The sequence below is a fragment of the Orcinus orca genome, chromosome 5, assembly GCF_937001465.1.
Source record: "Orcinus orca chromosome 5, mOrcOrc1.1, whole genome shotgun sequence".
Classification (NCBI taxonomy): Eukaryota; Metazoa; Chordata; class Mammalia; order Artiodactyla; family Delphinidae; genus Orcinus; species Orcinus orca.
In genome coordinates this window covers 27,914,614-27,936,205 of record NC_064563.1, presented here as the reverse complement: position 1 = coordinate 27,936,205, position 21,592 = coordinate 27,914,614, and positions in this window count along the sequence as shown.

Here is a 21,592-nt window from a genome sequence, read left to right as displayed (position 1 = left end):
TCCAGTTTTCTTCACAAATGTACGTATCTGCATATTTGAATTAGGGTTGCAGATTTTCATACTGACCATCTGTTAGCAAATACAACTTCTATCTTCCTTCCTTTCCGTTGTTTGTTCCTTTGCGAGCTTTGAACATCTTGACGCTTTTTCCATCTGTGGTGTGTCATATCTCGCTCTGATTGTTATAAGATCATCATCATTCAACTATGCCTTGGAATGTTCCAGAAAGACAGCCCATTCTCCCCTCTGTATGAAGAAGAATGTGCCGTGAGCCTGCTGGTAAAATAAGTAAATGGAGTTTAACAATTTAGTGCAAATGAATTGAAATCTGAACGGAGGTTCGAAGGCATCATGGATGCCAGGGAAACTTCTCTTTCCTGAGGAGAAGCCGTTCCGTGATTTCTGCAGGTCAGAGTAAAGTCATAAGCCTGAAGAAATTTGCAGAGATATCTGGAACCTAGTTCCTGACGAGATGGAAATATGAACACAGGATATTTTCCCCTCAGTGCTTTGCTCATAGCAGACAACAAATACCCACTCATTTCTTTAATAGGTAGAGGAATAAAAAGTTATTATTGGTCCTCACACACTTGAGTGAATGTGTTCTCCCTCCCAGATTTCATCACTTTAAACCTTATTGGTTGTTAGGAGACTGTAGACTTTGTCTCCAAGAGAGGGATGTAGTGGACAACTGTCATTCTTTCTGGCTGTCTATCCCCTTTGAACTGAGCTTGAGGATACCCCACTGTATGGGTTAGGCCAGCTGGACTAGGGGAGCTCCCTTTCCCAGCTTCCCTTGCAGGAAGAGACCAGCCTGAACCCCACTCTGCCAGTCAGATGCCCCATGCCAGCCTGTGATTCTGAAGTTCATGATGTGAAGAAACAGGTACCCATGGGATCCACTCAGCAAGGGTGGCAGCAGTGTGGGTCTCAGTGCCAGCAGGGCCCCGCAGTGCCCGTTCCTACTTCCCCGTGTGATCCGAGCAGTATTCCTGACCTGAAGCCACTTTCCCTGGTTTTCTGGCTCACCCGGTAATTCTGAGAGCTATTTAATGTTCTCTAAACTTTTCTACGTGGACCAGCAGGACAGGCATCACCTGAGAAAGCATTAGAAATACAGACTCTCAGGCCCCACCCCAGACCTACTGAATCAAAATGTGCATTTTAACAAGATCCCCAGCGGCCTGAATTCTCAACTCCTCCACTGAAGGTTTCCATGATTTGTGATTAAGAATCTGCTGATGAGGGTACACGTCACTGGTGCCCCAGGGTCTTCATCCATGTATTGAGAAGGTTGGATTGATTTCTGAGGCTTCTTCCCATCCTGACGTTCTGGGTTCTTTGAATTTTAAAAGCCCCTCCTTAAGGGGTTCACTCCTCCAGTTTCAGCCCTGCCAATCCATTTCTACCTAAATCTCATCTTGTTACTTTCCTTTACCTACAAGATGAAGTACAGCTAGTTATCACGACATGTACACAGTGTAACCAGACACCCTGATTTGCCCTGTGCAGTTGTGGTTTATTCCTGTTATTTCTATCTGCTCCCAATGTGTCTCATTCGGATCCAAGGCTAGGCAAAAAGTGCTTAGACCTGACACCAAAAGCACGATCCATAAAAGGGGAAAATGATAAATTGGATTTAAGTAAAATTGAAAACTTTTGCTCCATGAAAGACTCGGTAAGGAAGATAGAAGGACAAGCTACAGGGTGAGAGAGATATGTGCAAACCACATATTCAGCAAGACTGGTAGTATTTAGAATATATAAAGAACACTCAAACTCAAAAGTTAAAAGAAAAAACCACAATGCAGTTAGAAAATGGGCATAAGACATGAACAGATGCTTTACTGATATACAAATGGCAAACAAGCACATGAAAAGGTGTTCAGCATCATTAGCCATTAGGGAATTACAAATTGAAACCAAAATAAAGTATCACTGTACACCTATCAGAATGGATATAATAAAAATTAGGGACAACGCCCCTGGCAAGGATGTGGAGAAAAGGGAACGCTTGTGCACCGTTAGTGGAATGTAAATTGGTACAGCCACTGTGGAGAACAGTATGGAGGGTCCTCAAAAAATTAAAACCTGGAAACAATCCAAATGTCCTTCAACAGGTGAGTGGTTAAACAATCTGTGTCACATCCACACCATGGAATACTACTCAGCAATAAAAAGGGATGAACTATTGATAGGTGTGACAACCTGGATGAATCCCAGAGGATGATGCTGAGTGAAAAAAACCATTCCAAAGGTTACATACTGTATGATTTCATTTATATAGCACTCTTGAAATGACAAAATTATAGACATAGAAAAATGGTTACCAGGGGTTAAAGAGGCAGTAGGTGGGAGAGAATTGGGTGTTGCTAAAAGGCGCAGCTGCAGAGATCCTGGTGGTGAGGTTCTGTATCTTCACTGTATCAATGTCAATCTCCTGTCTGTGACATTGTACTATAGTTTTGCAAAACATGACCATTGGGGGAAACTGGGTAAAGGGTACTCAGGACCTCTCTGTATTATTTCTTACAACTGCATGTGAATCTATAATTATCTCAAAACAAAATGTTTAATTTTTTTAAAGTGTCCCAATTTGAAGAATAATATATGGTCATTATAATTATAGGGAACCACCATGATCTGATATTTGTTTATGTCTCCAACTCCTGTCCTGAAACTTCCAACTTGCACCTCCTGCCACACAGAACTGCCTGTGTTCCCCGGCCTCCCCTGCCGACTCTACTGCTTCTCACCTCCCCCTGCAGCTGAGGCCCCTGTGCTTCTGGTGGAATCATGGATGCCTTTCAGACCCTGATTTCATAAAGACACCTCCTCCATCATTCAAAGGTTAGAATTATTACCTTAGGGCTGGCCTGAGGCACGTGAGTGTCTCACACAGGCTATAAATAAATGTGGCGTCCCTTCGATAGTTTAACAATGTTTGTCCCATGTGTATTAGGTGGATGTACTCTGGGTGTTTTTAATTTCCCCTCCAGTGTGCCGTGTGCTTCCACAGAAGTGGGACCACAGTACATTCTGTCAGGTGAGGACGTCTGAGTTACTGGTACCTTGTTTTCAATGTATTCACTGATATCTTCGTCGTGGATGTAGAATGATATCTCAATGGTTTGCTACCCCACACACTCTGGCCTGCCCATCCCTATGGCTTCGCTGGCTATGGTGGTTTTGGGAAGGTCAGGAGAGTCCTTTCATCAGGCACAGTTGCCCCAGTCTTTGAATTCCCCAAGTAACACACCTGCCTGAGTCAGGTGTGACTCCCTCCAAGCCTTTCTTGAACCCGTCTCCACTTGCCACCTGTGCCATCTCTCAAAGTGACAGGCTGCCTTTGGGGAACAGGATGTCCTGCTCTTTTTTTTTATTTTTATAAATTTATTTTATTTATTTATTTTTGGCTGTGTTGGGTCTTCGTTGCTGCGCGCAGACTTTCTCTAGTTGCAGCGAGCAGGGGCTGCTCTTCGTTGCGGTGCACAGGCTTCTCATTGCGGTGGCTTCTCTTGTTGCGGAGCACGGGCTCTAGGTGCGCGGGCTTCAGTAGTTGTGGCTCGCGGGCTCTAGAGCTCAGGCTCTGTAGTTGTGGCGCATGGGCTTAGTTGCTCCGCGGCATGTGGGATCTTCCCGGACCAGGGCTCGAACCCGTGTCCCCTGCGTTGGCAGGAGGATTCTTAACCACTGCGCCACCAGGGAAGTCCCCTGCTCTGTTTTAAAGTCCTGAATGTCTAGACTTTGTCAAGACCCAAGTCCTAGTCTTCATCTTCTCCGTGACTCAACACACTCTGTGAGTCTTTAAAGATGAAGAGGCATTTTGGGGGGTCTCAGTCTCTTAAAAATCATTCTCTGCTCTGTGTTCCAGATTCTTGACGCTATTTTCACTTGCTGTAGAAAAGACGCTTCTCCCTGTGTTTGTGCTGGACACACAGGATTTCAGTACAAGGGCTCACCTTTCAGGCGTCTCTCCTGTCTGATTTCAAAACTTTATTCACTCCAACCACTGAAATAGGTTTGCATTTGCTCCACAACACTCAAGGGCAACAAAGCCCACGTGACAGTCGGCCCTTGGTATCCACGGATCCGAAGATTCAACTAACCACGGATAGCAAACATTCAGATAAAAAAAAAAAATCCAGAAAGTTCCAAAAAGCAACACTTGAATTTGCCACATGCTAGCAACTATTTACATAGCATTTACATTGTATTAGGTAGTATAAGTAATCTAGAGATGATTTCAAGTACACAGGAGGATGTGCAGTAGGGTATATGCAAATGCTACACCATTTTGTATAAGAGACTTGAGAATCCCCAGATCTTGGTATCTGCAGAGGGCCCTGGAAATAACCCCCCCCCACTCACCTCAGATACTGAGGGACAACTGTGATTTCTTTTCTCTTAATTCAAGTTCAATCTGGCTCTCAGCCCCGACTTAGCAGGACAGTGAGACGCCCAACATAACTCATGATTGGGGATACCCTCTCTTCCCCAGGGTCACCCAAGAAGCCAGTGGGATTTGCACAGTCCTGAAAACTTGAGGAAATATCTCTGGTCTTCAGGTCATCACAACCACCACTGAGATTCTCATCGTCCATGTGGTCCATTTAAAATGGGTGATGTCACCTCCTCCTGCCTAGCTTGGGCAGCATTTGTTCACTGCTGGTCCCCAATGTCACAAACCCTAGAGTCCCGTCCCCAGCATCTGTGCCTTCCCTCAGAGGACCTGCCATGAAAGTGAAGCATCATCCTCACCTTGCACGCACTCACTGCCGCCAGCTTCCCCTTCACCCCCTAACGTCACACCCCAGGCTCCAGCCTCTACTTGTCCGCCTCAGAGAGAGCCGAGCTTAACCCCCTCCATGTGGCACTGTCTTCTGGGTGCCGGGTCACAGGAGGTGCTCTACTCGTCACCCTAGAACTCACCTTTCTGGGGAAGCTGACGGCATCTTCCTACAAAGCCCCTGACACTCTGCCTGAGGATTTCTCCAGCTGCAGAAGTGTGCAGGGCCCAGGGTGCAGGCCAGAAGTGCCCAGATGCCAATGCCCCGGGAGCAACTTCAAACAATGATGAATAGCACTTGGGGGATAAGTCCGCCAGCCCCTGGTCCCTGGGGCGGACAAAACAGAGCTGTGTTTCCCACGATCCCCCAGGCGGCCAGTGAGGAACAGGGGTGGCAAGTGGTTTCCTTCCTGCTCTCGTTTCACTCCCTTACCTGTGACTCCAGGGATCGCTTCCCATATTGTCCCAAATCCTTGTTTTGGGATCTGCTTCTGGGGACCCTGACCTAAGACTCCTGACAGTTTCTGTTCTGGGCTCTGAAACCCCAAAGCATCAACATCTCCAGAGGTAAACAAGTCCAGACCCACTCTGCCCTTATCTGTTCAGAGAGGCAAGAGAAGAGAGGAAAATTACTTTCTCCGCCTTTGCAGAGTCACCTGCTGCAAAAAGGATATAAGAAATGAACAACCAACACATTTTCTTGCCATAGAACAATTACTGAACATCTAGTTCACGTCCAGCCTGATCCATGGCCATCCATGGGGGGATAAAGAAAAAAAATGAGAGGGAAGGGGTATATATGTGTACATATAGTTGATTCATTTTGTTGTCTAGCAGAAGCTAACACAACGTTGTAAAGCAATTATACTCTAATAATTTTTTTTAATTTTATAAAAAGAAGAAAAGTGAGAAGGCATGGATGACGCAGACATCAGGAGAAGAATATTAACATTTGTGGGTGGGAATGAACACTTGGGGAGCGCCTTGTGTGTTACACTCACCGCCCCTGGTATTTATTAGAGAAATTGGGGCTCGGAGGAATGCAGTGACTTTCTCAAGCTGAAGGTAACCCTGTCCCACCTTGATGTGACCAGACATTGGCCAGCAGAGTCTACTGCCCTGATATGGGGGCTCTGGGCCACAAGGAAGGGACGTTGGCCATAGCAGGTCCCACATTTGACATGACTGAGGCCAGCTTCTCTGACTTGGTTGAACGTTTTAAAATCATGTCCTCCAGGCCCACCTAACCCTTCTAGATAAAAGATAAAATGACCACTCACGAAACAGGTCAACAATAGTGCGGGGAACACCCGATTCATTGCCCACCTAAGTGACTCAGGGGCTATAGGGGTCACACGTAACAGAATTGCTGGACACTTCTCTGTAGCCAAGTCAGCAAGGGTCAAAGTCACTGAAATTGGGGACCCAAAGTCCTCTCGGGGCCACTGTTGATGGCTGTCCACTTATTGTGGACTCCTCACTCGTAACGTGTATAAGAGCCTGATGGGGCTGAAAGTCTCTGCTGAGACAAAGCACAGGCTGTGTTTGGTCAAGCAACTTCTCAAAGACACAGTCTGTGTGGAGTGCGCCTTCCCTGGCTTTCCTCTTCTAAAGACCAAGAGTTTGCAAATACTGCAATGAGAACTATGCATTAAAATTTTATACACTAATATATATTTTACTGAACTTTTTAATAACGCATGGAGAAATGGTTTTAAATAATTCAATATGGTGTTGGCCCCAAGTTGAACTATGTTACAAGTAACCATGTATAAAATATGACATTCATATTGCATACCTTCATAGAATAAATGTTTATCTTGTTAATAAGCCATTTGAATTCAAGTAGTGTGGGAGTTAACGGTTGTCACGGCCGGGTCTTGTTAAGGTTTTACACAAGACGTCAACAGCAACAGCGACATAAATACATGCGTTCACCTCTTGCTGTTTATAAACGAACCAAGTGGAGAGTGAATAGCTTATTCATCAATAAAAGTTTTAAATGCCATTTATGAAGCAATTGAATGACTGAGGAAGTGTGTCACCAGTGATGTATTGTTCGTTCTCAGAGCCAGCTTTAGGATTTTATACCAAGTCCAGCATGAGGATGGAGGGTACCCTCCCCGCCCAGCAAGAAGACCATTGCCAGAAAAAGGTGCCCCTGACATATAGTAGGTGCTCAGTAAATTCCTATCCGATGCACCTTTAAACTGCTGCTTTAGGAAGAAGAATTTAAGAGTCTGAGTGGTTTCCAAACCTGGTTACATATCAAAACCACCTGGACATTGCGTTACAAATACAGATTTCTAAGCCCCACCCAGACACAGTGAGGATCTCCAGATTTGCAGTCCAGGAATCCCACCCCAAGTCCAGGGTAAATTTGCCTTTCATTAAATTTGTACAAGATTTTTAGGCAGAAGATCTTAGAGTTGGAAGCAACCCTGGAGATGACATAATCCAACCCTTAAAATCACAGCAAGTTTGTGGGAAAGCTGGGACCCAAATCCAGTCTTCTGGTTCCCATGCCAAAGCTCTGAAATTCTTTCCAGTAAGACTGGGCCGCTAAACTGGGGCATGTGTCCACTGGTTGAATTAGTCAGAACTCTGTTGGTTACAAGTGAAAGAAACCTAATACAAACCAGTTTAACCCCCAAATTAAGTGGCTTCAGGTATAGCTAGATCCAGAGATTTACATGACCCATTGGGACTTTGCCTCTTTCCATGTTTCAGCTCTGCTATCCTTTGGATTGATTCATTTCCATGCAGCTTTTTCTACTAGGCAGCCCCAAAACTTCCAGGCTATCTCGCAGCAGTTTAGCCATCCTAGCAGGAATAAGCCTTCTCATCCCAGTAGTAGCAGCTGAAGTCCTAAGGCTAATTCTTATTGGTTCAACTTGGGCCACGTGTTCACCCCCGAGCAAACACTGGGCTCAGAGTAATGTAACCTGATTTAGGGGTCCAACCCCAGGGACAGAGGGCAGAGTCTGACTGTGGACAGAGAGTGCAGAGGGATGGTTCTCCCTAAGGGAAACTGAGCCATCAGTACCAGAAAGGGACGGAGACAGGGCAGGATAAACAACAGCTGTCTCCACTCCGAGACTGTGCTGGCAGGATGTGAAGTCACAGGGAAACGCGGGCATCTTTCTGCAGTTTCTGTTTTACTCCTGGAAAGCAGTTTAGCACACAACGTTAACGTTAAAACAAGTCCAGAAGTTGAGTGCAAAATCCTCATGAATTTTTAAGATGAAACAGGTAATTTTCAAAGAGCCCTCGAGCTTGTAGCAGGCAGTACAGGCTCACCCCAGACTCCCAGGGGCCCCAGCAGGAGCTCAGTGGATCCGGTCTCTAGTGGAGTCTGGGAAGCCTGAACCACAGAGTGTGGCCCTGAAACGTGGCTTTGAATTATTCATTATTTGTTCTCGTGATAAATGTGATATCTCCCCATCCTGGTTATAACTCCCTCATGGCAGGGCCTGTCCCTTATCCCTCCTTGGGGAGCAGATCTTCCTTTGGGTAAAAATTTCAGAGACTACTCCCACCTCTAGCCTCAGATACTTTGCCTAGACTGAGTCCCACTGGAGGGCAGAAATAGGGTGCCCTGAGTCCAAGCTGAGGAGAAGTAGAGACAGAAGGTGCAGCCCTGGCCCCATCAGGCAGGCTGTGCAATGCAGCTGTGCAGTGTGGCTCCTGGCTTCCCTTGCCCTTACTTTGACAGTTGAGCTGGAGGACATGGGTGTGAGGCCACCCACTCATCCCACCAGGCCCTGTACCTGGACACTGGGCTGTCAGAGATGAGTACAACAGTGTCTTTGTTCCCACGGTGCGCCCCCGCCGCCCCCGCCAAAACCAGTCTGAGCAGAAAGCTGGGCAGTTTCTTAAGCATCAGGATCACCATGTACGGTTGTGCCGGTTGAGCACTGCACAAAGGGCCCAAATGAAAGGCGAGTGGGACTGAAGTCCAGTCAGCACTCCTTTTGCTTTACTGTGAACGCTGGCTCAGGGTTGTGTCTGCCTGGAGGAAGAGGCACAAAACCACACTGTGGGCTAGTGGCAACACTCATGGGACCGTTTTCCCAAGACCTGAGTGAGAGCTGAGGAGGAAGCTGGGCAGCAGAACAGTGGGGGTCTGAGGTGCTAGCCCAAAACACAGTCTCCAAACCCAGCAGCAGGGAGAGGGGAGAGCAATTTCCTGCCAGTGAAAAGATCAGAAGCCTTCGTCAGAAGCCAGAAAGAGCCTGGAAGCCAAGAGACATGAAGTCAGATGAGGCTGGCAGCGGGGGAGGGGCTTGGGGCAATCTGTCCGGGTCGGGCAGGGAAACTGCCCATTGGCTCTCAGACCCATCCCCGGCCCTCTCACGCCCTGCTCTGTGCTGCGGACACTGCCTTCCCCAGACCCTCCTGCCCTCTAGCTGCTGGGCAGTGCCCTGCGCGAATCCCAGCCCTGGCCCTGTGCCCCTCCCTCCACTAGCCTGACTGCTTCCGAACTCAATCCTGGGGGCACCTCAAGGAGGGCAGCATTTCCTCTTGCTCATAGCAGATCCCACATCTCTCCCCTGGTCCCCACAGTCCCCCGCGTCTATGTAGTAACAAACACTCCCCGCGTTGTTGGAAATTGAATATGGGCGGATCCATCAGTCCCCCGACCCCTCCCATCCCCGGGCTCTGAACTCTCAGAGGGCAGGGTGTCATCGCCCATCTCTACATCCCCCGCATCTGGCACTGGCCCGGAAGATTGTTTATAAAGGGATTTGCATACCTTCTCACTGAATAATCAAATACCACCCCCTCACCCCCCACCCTCCAGCCAGCCGCCTTGGAGCAGAAACTGTCATTATCATTCTCACTCCAAAGAGGAGGCTAAGTGACTGGCCCAAAGTCACCCTCTTCAAAAGTGGTTCTTGAACCCAAGTCCCCTCCCACTTTGTCCCTAGCTCCTCCCCGCTCCTGGACACCCTCCCCTGCTTTTCTTTTTTAAAATAAACACAAAGCCTCCCAAGATGGATAACAGAGTTGCTGACCTCTGTCTTGAGACCTCAGAGTTTTTTGGAGGCAGATTGCCTGGCTTCAAATCCCAGTTCGGCTCTTTGCTGTGTGACCGTAAGCAAACAGCTTGATCTCTCCAAACTTTAGCTTCTTCATCTGGAAAATGGATTCAGCAGAGTCCGTACTTTGTAAAGTTGTGTGAAAGTTAAATAAGACAAGATATGCAGGCTTCCCTGGTGACGCAGTGGTTGAGAGTCCGCCTGCCGATGCAGGGGACGCGGGTTCGTGCCCCGGTCCGGGAAGATCCCACATGCCGCGGAGCGGCTGGGCCCGTGAGGCGTGGCCGCTGAGCCTGTGCGTCTGGAGCCTGTGCTCCGCAACGGGAGAGGCCACAGCAGTGAGAGGCCCGCGTACCGCAAAAAAAAAAAGAAAGACAAGACATGCAAAGTCTTAGCACACAGCCTGGATCATAGGAAGGATTTTTTTTTTTATTGTCAACTAGTAGTATTGGATAAATTGATTTGTCAGATGGTGTAATCTACTCACTGCCTCTCAGACTTTAAAGCACATGTGAATTCCTTGAGAGTTTTCTTAAAATGCGCCTCCCGAAGCAGGAGGTCTGAAGTGGAGCCCCAAGACTCTGCATTTCCAATAAGCTTCCGGGTGATGCCGTGCTGCTGGTCCAAGAACCTCGCTTTGAGCAGCAAGGATCCGGGTCAGTGAGGAGCAGGACCTTGAGAGTCGGGGGCTGATGGAGAGGAGTGGTGCATTGTTATGGAATCAAGGGCCCCGTGCAAGGTGGGAGGAATCTGGGGGTCCAGGCGGGGTCTGGGGTGGGCAGAAAGCGGAGTGGTAGGAGGGACAGGAGGGTACCCTGACGACCGGTATTCTCAGCTCTTCAGATTGGGGCAGAGGGGGAGGAGGGGAATGAGAAGGACAGGCCACCCTTCCTGGGACCCGCCCTCCCACCTGTGCATGTGTCTGGTGGCCAACACTGCCTCCATCTGTCCTCGGGGAGGAATGCAGAATGGCCCAGGGGCTGGGGGCAGCTGGCCCAGCAGGTGAGTGGCCCTGAGACCCAGTTCATCGGGCAGGAATGACCCCTCCCCCACCATCCCTTTGTCCTCCATCCCAGTCAGGGATGTGCAGGAGGCATGGGGGCCCTGGATGGCCAAGCTCCTGCTGTCTGGGATCTGGTCTGGTTCCTTCCCTGCCACACCCCACCTGGGATCCCCACCTGAAGAGCCCTCAGTCCCCTTCTGACCCCATCGGCAGCCTTCCAGCCCTGGGACCCCACCTGGTCACCTCTCTCGGGCCTCCTTCAATGAGGTCCAACAGAGGAGAGAAGCCCAGTTTCTTTGGGGAGAGCCTGAATGGCAACAGATGTCTCATCAAAGCTGTCTGTCAATAAATTTTAGATCTCATGACCTGCCATGGAATGCAGTATTGTCAAACAGTCCTCACCTCGTACATTTTAATCACAAAAAACCTCCACTTACTGCCTTGGAGTTTTTAGCACGTGCACAGGGTTGATTAAAAAGTCAAGAAGCACAGAGGAGCTTGTAAGGAATGGCCTCAGTCACCCTCCTGGGCTCCCAGTGGGGCCACCCTGAATTCTTCCAGCTGCTTTGCTGGTGGTTCACTCCGCGTCTCAAGATAACGTGATTTTAACATGCTTTCTAGAATTATTAATTTTAGGTATTATCTATTAGCTTCCTGATTAATCTGAGTTCAGATACTCATATGCATTCCTTGTTTGGATGACTTTGTCAGTATAAATACTACCTTTATATTTCTACTGCTAAGCCCACCACCATCCTTCCCCAGTGTCTTTTGACTTTCCCTTGCTGAGATGAAAATATCAATTTCCCTCTCTATTCCTTCCTCCCTGCGCTGGTAAGCTTTACTTTATTTCTTCATGATTACTGTTCTGTTCCACAACTACAAATAAGGGTTCTGTTCTTTGTTTACAGGCCGAGTCTAAAAACTGAAAATCGGGAAGCAATGTTTACGTGATTATGATAAGGCAAATATTGACGGCGGCTCAGCCAGCTACTGTAATATACTACGAGCAAACTATCTTCCTGGTAAGCCTTTTGTTTGTCCTGGAGTTTCTACTTGCCTTTCTTTTCTTTGTACTGTTTGTCTATATCATATCCTCACTTTTGTTTCCAAACTTTCCTTCATATCAGATATTCTAACGAGCAGAGAATTATGCTGAAAAGATTCAGTCTCCAGCGAAGCCAATTTAATTCAGTATATGGGGATCATTCGTAGCAGGTAGCAACCAGAGTGGACAAAGCGCTAGCCACCAAAGCCTGGGGCAGACGCTAGAAGCCCCCTGTTGTGCCAGGCATACTCCTGGGGTCTGGGTCTGGATCGTGGTGAGGTCCAGCTGCTGGAAAGAGGCTGGGCGGTGGAAGAAGGGTGGCTCATGTTAGCTACTATTTAACAACCAGTTCAGAAGTACTTAAACGAGCACATCCTGGCTAAACACAAGGCCTGCCAGCAAGTCGTTTTCCCAAGAGTCCTCCCGCCATCAGCTCCATCTGAGCTGGCTACTTTCTGGGCCTGATGCCCAGCAGCTATTCTGACATCCCCTGCCCTGCTGTGCTATGGGGGATCCCCCGTGTCCCAAATCCCATGTCTCCTTTCTTGGTTGACCCCCTTGTTTTGCTAAACATAAAGTCCAGTTTTGCCATTTGATATCCAATTCATGGGGTGATATTAAACATATTTAACCACCAACTAATTCAAAAATTTTAGTCACTCAATATCTTGTACAAAGTCACACAAAGATTTTGATACTTGAAGATCTCGCTTATATAGATGAACATCAGTGACACCACAGTTGAAGAATGACTGTATTTGCAATTGCCTGAAAACTAGCGAACGAGAGAGAGGGCTTCCCAGTAGTCCACCCACAGGTGGAAACTCCCATCCTCCTCTCAGGATGCTTCACCTACTAGGAGTGAGGCAGGACCACCCAGTACATCAGTGACACCACTGTCAATCTGGATATCAAATATCAGGAGAGGATTAATTATGTTCTTGCTATTTAATTAAAAATTAAAATGCAAACAGAAGTTTTAAAATGGTCTTCCTGCATTCCAGTGGATCATCTTAGACAAATCTTGAGTGCCCTGCTCCTGCTTTGGGCATCACTGCTTTATTAACAAGCATTTACTGAATGTCTTACAGTTTCCCTTCTCCAGTTTCCTGTTCTCAGGGAACTCACTGTTTAGAAGGGAATACAGGCTAGAGAATAGACCATTACAACAGAGTGATCAGTGATGTGATAAAGGGAACACAAATGACTGTAGGAGCACTAAAGTGGGTGTTCCTTCACCCAGAGGAAGGAACATCTAAACAGTTGTTTAGATGGATGTACAGATAAATGGGTACATTCATGGTTGGATGTTTGGATGGGTGAGTGGATGAACTGATAGGTGAGTGGATGAATTGATAGATAGGTGGGTGGATAGATCGGTGGATGAATATGTGGGCAGATAGGTGGATGGATGGATGGCTAGTTTGGTGGATGGCTGAGTGACTGAATGCGTGAATTGGTGGGTGGGTCTATGAGTGAATGTATGGGTGAGGTGACTTCACAGAATGCAGTGGGGATGAGAGCACAGTCCCGATTTCCCTAGAATGTGAATACCTGAAGTTTGGGGCAATATCTTAATGCCTAGCACAGGCCTGATACGTGTTAAATATTCAATAAATGTTTGTCAAGTACGTGAATCAATGAGAATGAATGAACACCAGCCAGTTCACAGGGTTCAGCCAGATCTCATCCCCCTTTTGGCCTCAGTTTCTTATGTAAATCAGATATGAAAACACCTGCCACTGGAATTTCTAATGCTATTGGTGCTAGAGAAGGGAAACTGTGCTTGGGTACCTATTTTAGAATTCACTATGTGACAGACCTCACTCAGGTATCAGCATCTTTTACTTCACCCATGTTAGCACTCCACATCTTTGTCCTGTCTGAAGCACTTCACGTACATTACCTTATTCAACACTGGGCTAGGTATTATAATTATGCCCCTTTAACAGATGAGGTGACTGAGGCTCAGAGAGGTTAAGAAACTTTGAACTTGGATCCACTGAAGTTGAAATTCTGGCTCTGCTGTGTAAACTTGGGCAAGTTACCTCACCTCTCAGAACCCCTCAAAGATGTAAAGATGAAATGAGATAAAGCATGTAAAGCGCCCGGCACACAGGAGACAATTAATGGTGGTTCTCTTTGTTGGCCAAGCCAGTAAGTTGCAGAGATGGAATTCTGTTCTTTCTACCAACCATGCTGATGCCTTTAAGTCAACAAAAAAGATTACAGTTCTGCTTAGGCTATGGTGCTTCAATTATACGTAAGGAAGATTTCAGTTAACACATTTTTAAACTTGTAATGTTTGTAAAAGCTAAAATAATCAATGAGCTTCCGTGGCCTTCCCCAGTCCTAAGGTAATGGGGTTCACTAGTCATTTGATAAGGGGGTTCTATAGTCTAGGGGCTGAGCAGCCCCTTGTGTGGCCCTATGTGCCATTTCTTTCCCCCTCCTTCCCCCTAGTGGTAAATGTGGGCACCACAGATTCGGCATGCCACCAACGTGCCATGCCGGCCAGCCAAACTCGAGACTGCCTTCTGACGCCACCTAGCGGCTTTTGTTAACACTGAAGAGCGGTAAAGGAGTTTGTGCTGTTACGGAAATGATTGAACAGGCCTTGCCTGGACCTCACTCCCGGGCTCCATCTCTCACTCGCTGTGAGACCTTGGGCACATCGCTTAGCTTTCCCGAACGTTAGTTTCCGCATCAATAAAATGGGTACTACACCTACCTCAGGGAGTTTTTGTGATGAATAAATAACTGAGGCCAAAAACCTAGAAAAAGGCAGATGTGCTGTAAAATTCAGCTCTTCTAATAAAATGAAAAAATTAAATATATGATTGAGTTATCACAAACTGGCTTATTGATTTTACGACAGAGTAAAGGGCCACAGGGAAGGTCAGTTTTGAGGACAGGGGAAGGAGGGAAAAGGAGATTGTTAGGAAAATCCAAGGCTTGGGGCACAGCTGGGGAGTGCAGGTACAGAGTCAAGAAGACATTCAAGACCCAGCCAGTGACCTTGATAAGTGACCTCTGCTTGTGTTGTTAGGACACAAACATGTAGAGATCACAGGACACAGCAGAATCCGAGGCATAAATGACAGCAAGTCTTCCAGGAAGGAATATGGGCCAGGGCAGTCATGAAGGGCTCCCTGGAGGAGGGGTTATTCAAGCTGGAGGGGGATCTGGGGAGTGAAGAAGGGCTCTAGGGGGGTATTCCAGGCCAGGGAAGGGGAGAAGGGGGAAGCAGAGCAAAGGGTCCAGCATCTTCCTGAAGGAGACCAGCCAGAGAGAAGGCAGGAGCAGGAGGTCAGGTCAGACCACCTGGGGGCCAGGAGCTTCACCTGGACCCTCTGGTTGCAGAGGAGCCCATGAAAATGTTCAAATGGGCTGACACGGGCAGTGCTATGCCCAGCAGCTTAGCTTGACACCTCTGTGTAGGGCGGATAGAAAGAAGAGAGACAGATTTGGTCAAGTGCACAAAGAATTCAAAGCAACAATCCGTGAGCCTGGTACTGGGGAGGAATAACAAAGGGACATAGCTGTCTCCTGGCACCTGCCCTTTTCAGCAGGCTCTTCTGGGCCTACTGCTGAGTACACTTCTTTCCTACTTGGCTGGACCCCTGTGCAGGGCAGCAGCTGCCTCGTCAAGGCCAACCAAGTGGCTTTCCCTCCCTGCTGCACTGGGGAAGCAGCAGCTTCTACCACCTAGAGGCAGCGGGACCTGATGCAGGGCCAGTCCTGGGCCTGCTGAGTGTCAGGATCACCTGGGAGACATGGTGCCCTTGAGGAAACACAGACTCCCCCGCTCTAGCCTAAAACAGCTGAAGCCGAATCTCTGGGGTTTGACTCCAGAATCCGAATTCTTAATAGCTCTGCAGGTGATGGAGATCCTTATCCCGGCTTAGGATAATTGGTGAACAGGAGAAAAGGAGTGGTTTGGAGTCAGACCCAGGGGCCAATCTCAGGCCCATTCTTTTCGAGCTGTGCTGCCCTGGCTGCCCTGGGCAAGTCACTTCATCACTCTGAGTCCCAGGGTCCCACCTACAAAATAGGCATGAAAAACTCTCCCAGAGGATGGCGGAGGTTGTCAGCATGGTACCAGGCTCACAGCAGGTGCTTAGCAGATGGAAGATTAAACCTGAGAATGCCGGGGGCCTTGATTGCCATTACCTACTCCACACACACAGCCTGTGAGTTGACAATAAGCCTCCCGAAGAAGAACTGGCTGGAAGTGACTTTGGGGTGAAAGAGGGAAGTCCCCAGGAAGGGCCTGCTGCAGCCGAGCTAAAATGCCAACGCTGAGATTTGGCCTGGCTCTTCCTTTGCCTGTGACACCATCCCAGCTGGCTGGCGCCGGAAGAAATGGTGGGGCAGATGGGGCTTGTCCCTGGGGCCTCACATCCCTTCAGGGGTTCCTCCTCCCTTTTGTCTCAGGCAGTCCAGGCCTAGCTCCCAGGCACCTTCACCCATGCAAGTTTGTGCATTCGTCCTTTTTTTTGTTTTTGTTTAAATACATTTAAATTATCACACTGCTGCCACATCTCATTTGCATGAAATTCTGCACCACGTATGCTAATCATAGTAAAGTTACCACCCCGCTTCCCGGGGAGGGGAAAACTACTCTGGAAGATAATTTTCACTGAAATCTAACCAAACTTCGTTAAGTGGACTGTGACAGGATTATAAATGATATGAAAAATAACATTTTCACATTTGGCCATCAACTTAAGGAAGTGGTTTGCCTATACACATTTTTGTAATTTTTAATATATTCTACCGTCGTAGCTCGCAGGCACTCTCACCTCCCCGTCTCCCCTTTCGTCTCAGGCTTAGCTCCCAGGATCGCTGCCTGCGTCCAGCAGTTTCCCAGCATCCCAGGACCCCGAGAGCTGTAGGTGGTCATGGAGCAGTGGTTTAGGGTGGCCTGAAACAGGACCTAGAAGCAGTGTGCATCCTGAGATGCAGTGGCAAGGCAGGTATGATAGGATTTGATCACTGGCTGGGTCTAAGGAGATAGGAGGGAATTGAACGTGACACCACGGTTTCTAGTCTGGACAAAGGGTGAGCCAGGAAGGGAGCTGGGAGGGAGGGGTGGTATGGCACACAAGACGAGCAGCAAGTTTGGGAAGGGAGAAGGTCATCAACTTAATGGGCAAGAGGAAGAGAGATGTATCAGGATGCCTGCTGACTCCCTATCTCCACAGATTCAACAGGGACTTAAACACACTGCACAAGTGTTCTGTTGTCTGTGTTTGTTTTCCTCTCCCATAAAAGAAGTCCTGGTGGGCATGCAGGGCAGGTGTTGAGGCTCTACCAAGTTATCCAGACTGCTCCCGTCTTTTTAGTCTACCACTTGGGGCTGCCATCCTTAAAATCGCCTCATGATCCAAGATGGCAGTGGAGTCAGGCATGACATCTCCTTCCAGTCTGTGAAAAGGAGGAAGTGGGAAAGGTAGGCGGGAGGTGACCCCGCGTGAAGTGAGCTTTTCTGAAGTAGTCTTCTTAGAAATCCCGCATAACACGTTCGCATCAGCTGGACCGAGTCACATGGCCACAACCTCAGGCAGGGGAGGCTGGGAAATGCTGTCTTTATTGCGGACCACCACGTACCCAGGTAAATATCGGGGATCCATTACTAGGTAAAAAGGGGAGAATAGATGCAACCCGCAGTCCTGCTATAGTCATCATCCCCAAGATGCCAGCACTTTCCAGGGAGAGGCGTGGTGTGACAAATGATGGTTATGACATCAGCCTTGCTCAGCGAGAGCACCCAGAGTGGGAAGGTGCCTGAAGACGAAGCTGGGCAGAACTACCCTTTCAGGGGCGGGCGGGGGGAGGTGGGGGAAGGACCACGTGGAGGGGCAGCCGGAGCTGAGACGCAGGAGGGAAGCCCCCGGGGCGAGGGTAAGGTCCCAGAGCCCGAGGACCCGGGTCTGGAGCGCAGGGCATGTTCCCAGCATGGAACGCAGCGGAGAGAGAGGAGCGGAGCTGCGGGGTGGGCACTGGATTTCGCAGCAGAGAAGTCGCCCGTGGTGTAAACGGAGCAGGTTTCTGTGGAATGGAGAGAGCGGCACCCCGATGGGAGACCTGGGACTGGGGATGCCTGGACCGTGAGCAGAGACGACTTTTCCAGATCTTGGCTGAGAACTAGGGCAGCAGCTAGAGATGGAAGACGAGATTTAAAGAGGGTTCGGGTGGGCTTGGGGCTTACCTGGTGGCGCAGTGGTTGAGAGTCCGCCTGCCGATGCAGGGGACACGGGTTCGTGCCCCGGTCCGGGAAGATCCCACATGCTGCAGAGCGGCTGGGCCTGTGAGCCATGGCCGCTGAGCCTGCGCGTCCGGAGCCTGTGCTCTGCAATGGGAGAGGCCACAACAGTGAGAGGCTCGCGTACCGCAAAAAAAAAAAAAAAAAAAAAGGAGAAAAAGGGTTTGGGTTTTTTCTTTTTTTTTCCTCCCCCAAAGACTGAAAGAGAATTGAGAGTCTTTAAATCCACATGGAAAGAAGCCAATGGAGATAGTAGTTCAAACGCAGACAAAGAGGAGAAAATAGATGAGGGAGGAGGGAGCAGCCAGGAGGGGTGAGAACAGAAGACTCAGGAGGTTTGATTCTAGGGAGATGAGCATCTCTTCCATTAAGGGGGACTGACTGGGGGAAGGGGCGGGCGTGTTGGGGAAGTGGGACATGGGAGACCTGTGTCCCAGGGAAAAGAGTGGTTTTCTAAAATCAAAACTGGAGACTGCCACACTGCCAGATGGAGAACCCTCACACTTAGTCTTGGAGGATGGTTGAACTAGTATAGAATTCCTTCAGCTCTTTGAAGATGTCATGTCAGTTCTTCCTAGCATTTATTTTTTGCTAATGAAAATTCTTCTGCAAGTGCAATTCTCTGACTATCTCCAGGTGGTGTCAGTGGCTCCTGGAAGCTGTAGAATAAGCTGGTCCTCAAATAATATGACCTCACAGGGAGAGCCAAGTTCAGGACATTGGACCACCAGAGACCTCCCGGCCCATGTAACATCAATCAGCGAGAGCTCTCCCAGAGATCGCTGTCTCAACGGTAAGACCCAGCTCCACCCAGTGGCTGGCAAGCTCCAGTGCTGGATGCCCCATGCCAATCAACTAGCAAGACAGGAACAACCCCACCCATGAGCAGAGAGGCTGCCTAAAATCATACTAAGTTCACAGACACCCCAAAACAAACCACCGGACGCGGTCCTGCCCACCAGAAAGACAAGATCCAGCCTCATCCACCAGAACACAGGCACTAGTCCCCTCCACCAGGAAGCCTATACAACCCACTGAACCAATCTCACCCACTGGGGGCAGACACCAAAAACAACGGGAACTACAAACCTGCAGCCTGCAAAAAGGAGACCACAAACACAGTAAGTTAAGCAAAATGAGAAGATATAGAAATACGCAGCAGATGAAGGAGCAAGGTAAAAACCCACCGGACCAAACAAGTGAAGAGGAAATAGGCAGTCTACCTGAAAAAGAATTCAGAGTAATGATCGTAAATATTTTGATCCAAAATCTTGGAAATAGAATGGAGAAAATATAAGAAACATTTAATAAGGACCTAGAAGAACTAAAGAGCAAACAAGCAATGATAAACAACACAATAAATGGAATTTAAAATTCTCTAGAAGGAATCAATAGCAGAATAACTGAGGCAGAATAACGGGTAAGTGACCTGGAAGATAAAATAGTGGAAATAACTACCACAGAGCAGAATAAAGAAAAAAGAATGAAAAGAATTAAGGACAGTCTCAGAGACCTCTGGGACAACATTAAATGCACCAACATTCAAATTATAGGAGTACCAGAAGAAGAAGAGAAAAAGAAAGGGTCTGAGAAAATATTTGAAGAGATTATAGTTGAAAACTTCCCTAACATGGGAAAGGAAATAGTCAATCAATTCCAGGAAGCACAGAGAGTCCCATACAGGATAAACCCAAGGAGAAACACTCCAAGGCACATATTAATCAAACTATCAAAAATTAAATACAAAGAAAAAATATTAAAAGCAGCAAGGGAAAAACAACAAATAACATACAAGGGAATCCCCATAAGGTTAACAGCTGATCTTTCAGCAGAAACTCTGCAAGCCAGAAGGGAGTGGCAGGACATATTTAAAGTGATGAAATGGAAAAACCTACAACCAAGATTACTCTACCTAGCAAGGATCTCATTCAGATTTGATGGAGAAATTAAAACCTTTACAGACAAGCAAAAGTTAAGAGAATTCAGCACCACCAAACCAGCTTTACAACAAATGCTAAAGGAATTTCTCTAGGCAGGAAACACAAGCAAAGGATAAGACCTGCAATAACAAACCCAAAACAATTAAGAAAATGGTAAGAGGAACATACATATCGATAACTACCTTAAATGTAAATGGATTAAATGCTCCAACCAAAAGACATAGACTGGCTGAATGGTTACGAAAACAAGACCCGAATACATGCTGTCTACAAGAGACACACTTCAGACCTAGGGACACATACAGACTGAAAGTGAGGGGTTGGAAAAAGATATTCCATGCAAATGGAAAGCAAAAGAAAGTTGGAGTAGCAATTCTCATATCAGACAAAATAGACTTTAAAATAGACTATTTCAAGAGACAAAGAAGGACACTACATAATGATCAAGGGATCGATCCAAGAAGAAGATATAACAATTGTAAATATTTATGCACCCAACATAGGAACACCTTGATACATAAGGCAAATGCTAACAGCCATAAAAGGGGAAGTTGACAGTAACACATTCATAGTAGGGGACTTCAACACCCCACTTTCACCAATGGACAGATCATCCAGGATGAAAATAAATAAGGAAACACAAGCTTTAAATGACACATTAAACAAGATGGACTTAATTGATATTTATATGACATTCCAACCAAAAACAACAGAATACACTTTCTTCTCAAGCTCTCATGGAACATTCTCCAGGATAGATCGTATCTTGGGTCAAAAATCAAGCCTTGGTAAATTTAAGAAAATTGAAATCATATCAAGTATCTTTCCCGACAACAACACTAGGAAACTAAAAAAAAAACCTGTAAAAAATACAAACACATTAAGGCTAAACAATACACTACTAAATAACCAAGAGATCACTGAAGAAATCAAAGAGGAAATCAAAAAATACTTAGAAACAAATGACAATGAAAACATGACGACCCAAAACCTATGGGATGCAGCAAAAGTAGTTCTAAGAGGGAAGTTGATAGCAATACAATCCTACCTCAAGAAACAAGAAACATCTCAAATAAACAACCTAACTTTATACCTAAAGCAATTAGAAAAAGAAGAACAAAAAACCCCTAAAAGTTAGCAGAAGGAAAGAAATCATAAAGATCAGATCAGAAATCAGTGAAAAAGAAATGAAGGAAACAATAGCAAAGATCAATAAAAGTAAAAGCTGGTTCTTTGAGAAGATAAACAAAATTGATAAACCATTAGCCAGATTCATCAAGAAAAAAAGGAGAAGATTCAAATCAACAGAATTAGAAATGAAAATGGAGAAGGAACAAGTGACACTGCAGAAATACAAAGGATCATGAGGGATTACTACAGACAACTATATGCCAATAAAATGGACAACCTGGAAGAAATGGACAAATTCTTAGAAAAGCACAACCTTCTGAGACTGAACCAGGAAGAAATAGAAAATAAAAACAGACTAATCACAAGCACTG